The sequence below is a fragment of the Phocoena phocoena genome, chromosome 1 (genome assembly GCF_963924675.1).
Source record: "Phocoena phocoena chromosome 1, mPhoPho1.1, whole genome shotgun sequence".
Classification (NCBI taxonomy): Eukaryota; Metazoa; Chordata; class Mammalia; order Artiodactyla; family Phocoenidae; genus Phocoena; species Phocoena phocoena.
Window position 1 is genome coordinate 23,699,524 of NC_089219.1, and position 6,000 is coordinate 23,705,523.

At 48.4% G+C, this 6,000-nt stretch overlaps 1 pseudogene; it reads left to right on the plus strand.

Moving 5' to 3' along the window:
• Positions 1-5,452, plus strand: part of LOC136122991 (eukaryotic translation initiation factor 4E transporter-like) — a 52,692-nt pseudogene extending 47,240 nt beyond the window's left edge.
• The last annotated feature ends 548 nt before the right edge of the window (positions 5,453-6,000 follow it).

The following is a 6,000-nucleotide window of genomic DNA, read 5'->3' on the forward strand; positions in this document are numbered from 1 at the left end:
ACTTCCAGCTGTGGGTCCTTGTGTAAGTTCTCTTAACCTCTTTGTTCCTTGGCATCCTTGTTGGGGATAACAATGCCAGTGTTGTGGTGAGTAGGGAACGTATTACTGCATGGAAACAACTTAGAATGGAGCTTGGTGCACAGTAAGCACTTGCCAAATATTAGCTATTTTGGAGATATACATATATGATACCTTAAAAATTGTGGTCCCCTCTGTGGATGGAGGGTGGGAAATAGGATTGCGTTCAGAGTTCAACTGCACTTGAAATATTTTATTTCTTTAAAAAATAAGGATAGGGGCTTCCCTGGTGGTGCAGTGGTTGAGAGTCCACCTGCCGATGCAGGGGACACGGGTTCATGCCCCAGTCCGGGAAGATACCACATGCCATGGAGTGGCTGGGGCCGTGAGCCATGGCCACTGAGCCTGCGCGTCCAAAGCCTGTGCTCCACAATGGGAGAGGCCACAACAGTGAGAGACCCGCGTAAAAAAAAATTTAAAAAGTAAAAATTAAGGATAAACATCTAGCATGAGAAATTTCCTTTATGATGACGTAAGAGTTCGGTAATGGCCACATTGGTAATGTATGGATCTGTACTTCCCATAAAACGGCAGAGAACTTCACAAACAACACACGTACACAGAAATGAATACATATAAAAACTGGTGAAATCAGAATAAGGTCTGTATCTAGTTAATAGAATCGTGCCAATGTTTTTTGGTTTTGTTTTCATTTTTTGGTTTTGATGTTATACTATAACGAAATAAGCTGTTACAGTCAAGGGAAGCTAGGTAGAGGGTACCCAGGAAGTTCAGTGTGAAGAGTGCCTATTAGGAAGCACCCCGAGATCCACAACTGTGGGAGGGAGGGAAGGAAGCAGGGCTGGTGGAGGAGTTGGTGTCTGATGCAGTCTGGAGGGTGGCCTCAGCTGACCACAGGAAGCACGAGAATGAAATGGCCCAGGGGAGTGGTCAGCCTGCGACCTGAGTGTTGGCCCTCTGTCCCGCCCCCTCTAGTCCTGGGTGTGTATCTGGGAAGAGCGGGATTGCAGCGCTTCTCCAGGAGAGGGAGTTCCTGGAGGGCAGGCGTAGGGGATGAGGGGACACTGCCATGCACCACCCAGACACCCCCATCCCTGAAAGAACTTGCCATCCCACTTCCTAATACAGGCCCTTCATGCTGAACTTCCTCCCAGACCATTCCCAAGGCACCTGCCGGAGGAGGGAAACCAGGGTGGAGGCCCAAGGGGTTCTTGGGGGTACGTGAGGAGGCCAGAGGAGGCCAAAGCACCCTCCAGGCAGGATCAGAGTCCTGTGGCCTTGCAGAGCCTGTGGTAAGAAACTCAGACGCTGCCCCATGAGGGCTGCCCAGGGCCCAGCAGCAGCCAGGGAGAGAGCAGGCAGGGTGGCCATTGGGCCAAGGCCATGGCAGCACTTCCCATGGCTCATCTCTTAATTTTAGCCCAGGTGCCTCTGTGACAAAATCAAATACCTGAAGCATTTTCACTGCCAACCCCCTGGTTCTGCACTGCAGAATTTTGTCAACAGGGTTGAATCTGGTTTTCTCCCTTCCTATATCCCTAACTTCTTTCTCAGAAAGTGAGAAACCTGGTGCTCATTAACCCCCCCCCATTTGAAATCAATCTTCCAATGTAGGCTTAGCTGCCCGACTTCACACTCCCCCCTGGTGTGAGCCCCCCCTTACCACACTGCTTCCCAGTGTGGACACTGCCTACTCGCTGGGGTAATTTATTCCATGCCTGTGGTAAGCACTTAATAATTGTTCATTGGGTGAATGAATGAATGAACAAATGAATGAATGTTAGTTATCTCCAACCCCTAGCATAGTGCCCATGGCAGTTTATAATACTTATATTATTAATAAATGAACAAATAGATATGAGAAGAACAGTAGAACCCAGGAACTCATAATTTAGCACAAATCAGGCATGAAGTTTATCCTTCATGCATCTGCAAACAATGTTCTGCTGAACCATTTGAAAGTGTCGGCAAGATTAGGAATGGCATGTCTGTCCTATTAATATTCATAAATTCATTGCCCAGAATTGACTTCAGTGATGATATAAGACCAGAAGGCAAAGACTGGTGTGGAGTCCTAGCATTATGAGAGGAAGGTCAAGGTCAGAAGTGGGCCTCTTGGCTCTGCCACTCAGGAGGTGCTCTCACACTGCAGGTGAACATAGTAATAACAATAAGATGGTAATGATAAATGACAGAGATTTGTGTGTGTGTGTGGACACAGCCACCCTAGGAGTTGAGTGCTATGGTCATCTCTATTTCTCAGAGGAGAAAACTGGGTTTGGGGGGTCTGGGGGACGAGAGTGAAGGCCACACAGAGCAGCCCTCAGACCGGCACGAGGGGCAGAGAGGAACAGCAGCCGAGACACTGAAACTGTAGACCAAGGAGCCACGGACAGAAGTGTGGGTGAAACAGAAAATGGAGATACTTTCCTTGAGCTGAAGAAGCAACTGGCCTCCACATCCCCCCATCACTATACAAAATATAAGGATTTCAGCTCTGGGATGCCTCACAGAAATCAGTGTCCTCTGTATTGATGTTTCCTTGAGAGGTGAACTCCCCACAGGAATGCTCTTTAGCATGTTTGCCTAAGGAGGAGCTCTTGGATATTTAAGAACTCCCTCATTCCAAACAGAAGCCTCCGTGCCTCTCTGAGAAATACGACAGTGATTGTGTCTAGGACCCTGAGAAGTGGCATGCCTCCCTCTACCCAGCTTCAGGGCGGAGCTCACCAGTGGAAAGTCTGAAGAAAGAGTTGGATACAGATCGGCCTTCCCTGGTGTGCAAGATTGTAGATCCTCGAGAGCATGTGAAAGAAAATGACCTAGATGTTGTTCTCAGCCCACAGAGACGAAGCTTTAGAGGGTGCTGCCACGTGACTGCTGCTGTTAGCTCCCGGCACTCAGGAAGCCCATTGGATAAAGACAGTGCTTGGCAGATGAAGGATTGGCAGTGGGAAGATAATCTCCCCTCGGACCTTTGAGAAGGATTGCCGTCTTAGCCATAAGGACCTGCAAGACTTGAGAGACAGACTGAGAGAGGGACTACAAAGACAAGCGTTTCAAGAGGGAGTTTGTGGATAGTAAGTGTGTCTTTGAGCGTAGAAGAGATGATTCCTACACAGAAGAAGAACCAGAATGGTTCTCAGCTGGACCCACAAGTCAGTCTGAAACCACTGAGCTGACTGGCTTTGATGATAAGATACTGGAAGAAGTTCATAAGGGGAGAAAAAGAACAAGGCAACGGACAGCCTCTGTGAAGGAAGGCATAGTCAAGGGCAATGGAGGAATGGCCAAAGAGGATGAGGTGGAAGTCATCCTCTAACAGGAGCCTGCTGCTGATCAGGAAGTGCCAAGGGATGTCATCTTGCCCAAGCAGTCCCCAGGATAATTTGACTTTAATGAGTCCTTCTTTAACCTTGATAAGGTGCCATGCTTGGCTTCGATGATAAAAGATGTTTTGGGAGAAGAGTCAGTCTCTGCCGGCTGGTTCCCTAACCCGAGCCGATCAGGAAGCCGATCCAGCAGTCTTGGGTCAACAATGCATGAAGAGCTGGAGAGATGTGCAGGTCTGGAACAGGCCATCCTTTCTCCCGGACAGGACATGGGGAATTATTTTGCTCCTATACCATTAGAAGACCATGCTGAAAATAAAGTGGATATTCTAGAAATGCTACAGAAAACCAAAGTGGATTTAAAACCCCTCCTTTCCAGCCTTTCTGCAAATAAAGAAAAGTTTATAGAGAGTTCACATTCAGGGGTTGTGCTTTCAGTGGAAGAGGTAGAAGCAGGGCTCAAGGGCTTGGAGGTGGACCAGCAGGTGAAGAATTCAATTCCCTTTATGGCAGAGCATTTAGAGGAAACCCTGAGTATTGTGAGCAGCAATTCACAGCTCAGAAAAGATGGAGATATGACTGCGTTCAACATGGTAGTGAGCACCATGAAGGCAAGTGGGACTCTGCCTTCTCAGCCCAAAGTCATCCGAACCCTTGAAAGCCCCTGCTGAGATTCCAGGCCAACCTGTCCCTCAGAACATCTTGCAGGAACTTCTGGGTCCACCTGTTCAGAGACCTGCTTCTTCCAATCTTCTGAGTGGCCTTATGGGGAGCTTGGAGCCTAAGACATCTTTACTGGGTCAAAGAGTACCCTCTCCTCCCTTGTCACAGGTGTTTCAGTCCAGAGCAGGCTCAGCAGACTACCTTGGTCCCAGAATACCATCACCAATTTGTTTCACACCAGGACCACAGCAGCTTCTCGGAGATCCATTCCAAGGCATGCACAAGCTCATGAGCCCTGTCACAGCCCAGATGAGCCAGCTAGAATTGCAACATGCAGCTTTGGAGGGGCTGGCCTGCCACATGACCTTGCAGTGCAGGCAACAAACTTCTACCAGCCTGGTTTTGGTAAACCGCAGGTGGACAGAACCAGAGATGGATTCAGAAGCAGGCAACCATGAGTGACCAAGTCGCCAGCACCTGTGCACCCAGGGAATTCCTCTTGCCCTGCCCCAGCCACCTCCATCACAAACATGCTTTCTCCTTCCTTCACTCCTACCTCAGTGATTCATAAGATGTATGAGAGCACAGAGAAAAGCAAGGAGGAGCCAGCATCCGGAAATCAGCTCTTGGTGACAGTAAAAAGGACACTCAGAAGCCCAGTGAAGAGAACCTCCTGTCATCCAGGTCTGTGCCCACCACTGATTGAGACTCTTCTCCCACTATAAATCCCAAACTGTCAACCCTACAGTGGTTTTCATCTTCCACCCCGCTATCCCAGACCAAACGTTACACCAAAGAAAAAAATTATCGACCTAAAGCAACTGGGAGAAAAACACCCACCTTGGCATCCCCAGTTCCAGGAACACCTTTTCTCCACCCTGACCACCAAGTCCCCCTTGTACCCCATGTCCCCATTGTTCAACCTGCTCTCCAGCTTCACCCAGGGTTGGTCCAAATGATGCTGGCCCAGGGAGTACATTCACAGCATCTTCCAAGTTTTCTCCAACCTGGTGTACTTCCTCCTGGGGTGGACCTGAATCATTTACAGGGAATATCTGGCCCAATCTTGGGTCAACCTTTTTACCCTTTACCTGCCACTAGTCACCCTCTCCTAAACCCTCATTCTGGGACACCTCTGCATCTGGCATTGATGCAACAGCAGCGACAGTGCACAGTTCTTCATCCTCCAGGCTCTGGTTCCCAGGCAGCTGCTGTCAACATTCAGACGACTCCTCAGAATGTGCTCAGATGGTTAGGCATGCCCCATGTGCACTCCCAGCTAGAGCACTGCCCCATCCATAGGAGCAGCTCCCCCCATGGGCCTTGCCAAATGGTGTGGCTCAGATGTGCGAGAGCAGCCCCTGCCCTCCATGCCCGCCAAAGTCGTCAATGTAGATGAATTGGAGTACCGACAGTGAACAGGGCAGCAGGCTTGCCTAAGCAGCTTCTCATGGCACCCTGGTTAGGACTCTGTTTCCTCATCTCATGTTGGTTTATGGGCTTTTACTTTGTAGCACTCTGTGAGAAGCTGTTTAATGGCACCCAGGCACCAGGTGTGGTCTACATTATGATGGAAGGAACTTAACCAATCCAGTGGAGCCTACATGGTCTGAATACAGGATGCAGTGTTGTCAGTCCTGGAAACAGTCTTTTTTTTCTGTAAGATATGTGAATGAAGTGTTGATGTCTTCACCAAGAGGTGGCACCTTAAGAGTTCTGAGGAAATAAATGTATAGACCCTTATGTACAGACCTGTGTATAAACAACTTTTGTACACACATATAGGATAGCTTTTTTGAATTTATACAGCTGTATGTAAAAGTAGCTGATATTAGTTAAGCCTATGTCAACAGTTTGGATTTTTTTTTGCCCTTGTACATCTGGAACTTTTTCTTTTGGTTGATTAAAGTTGCATATGCTAAGTGTGAAAAAAAAAAGAAAACTGGGTTTTGTAAACAGGGCGGAT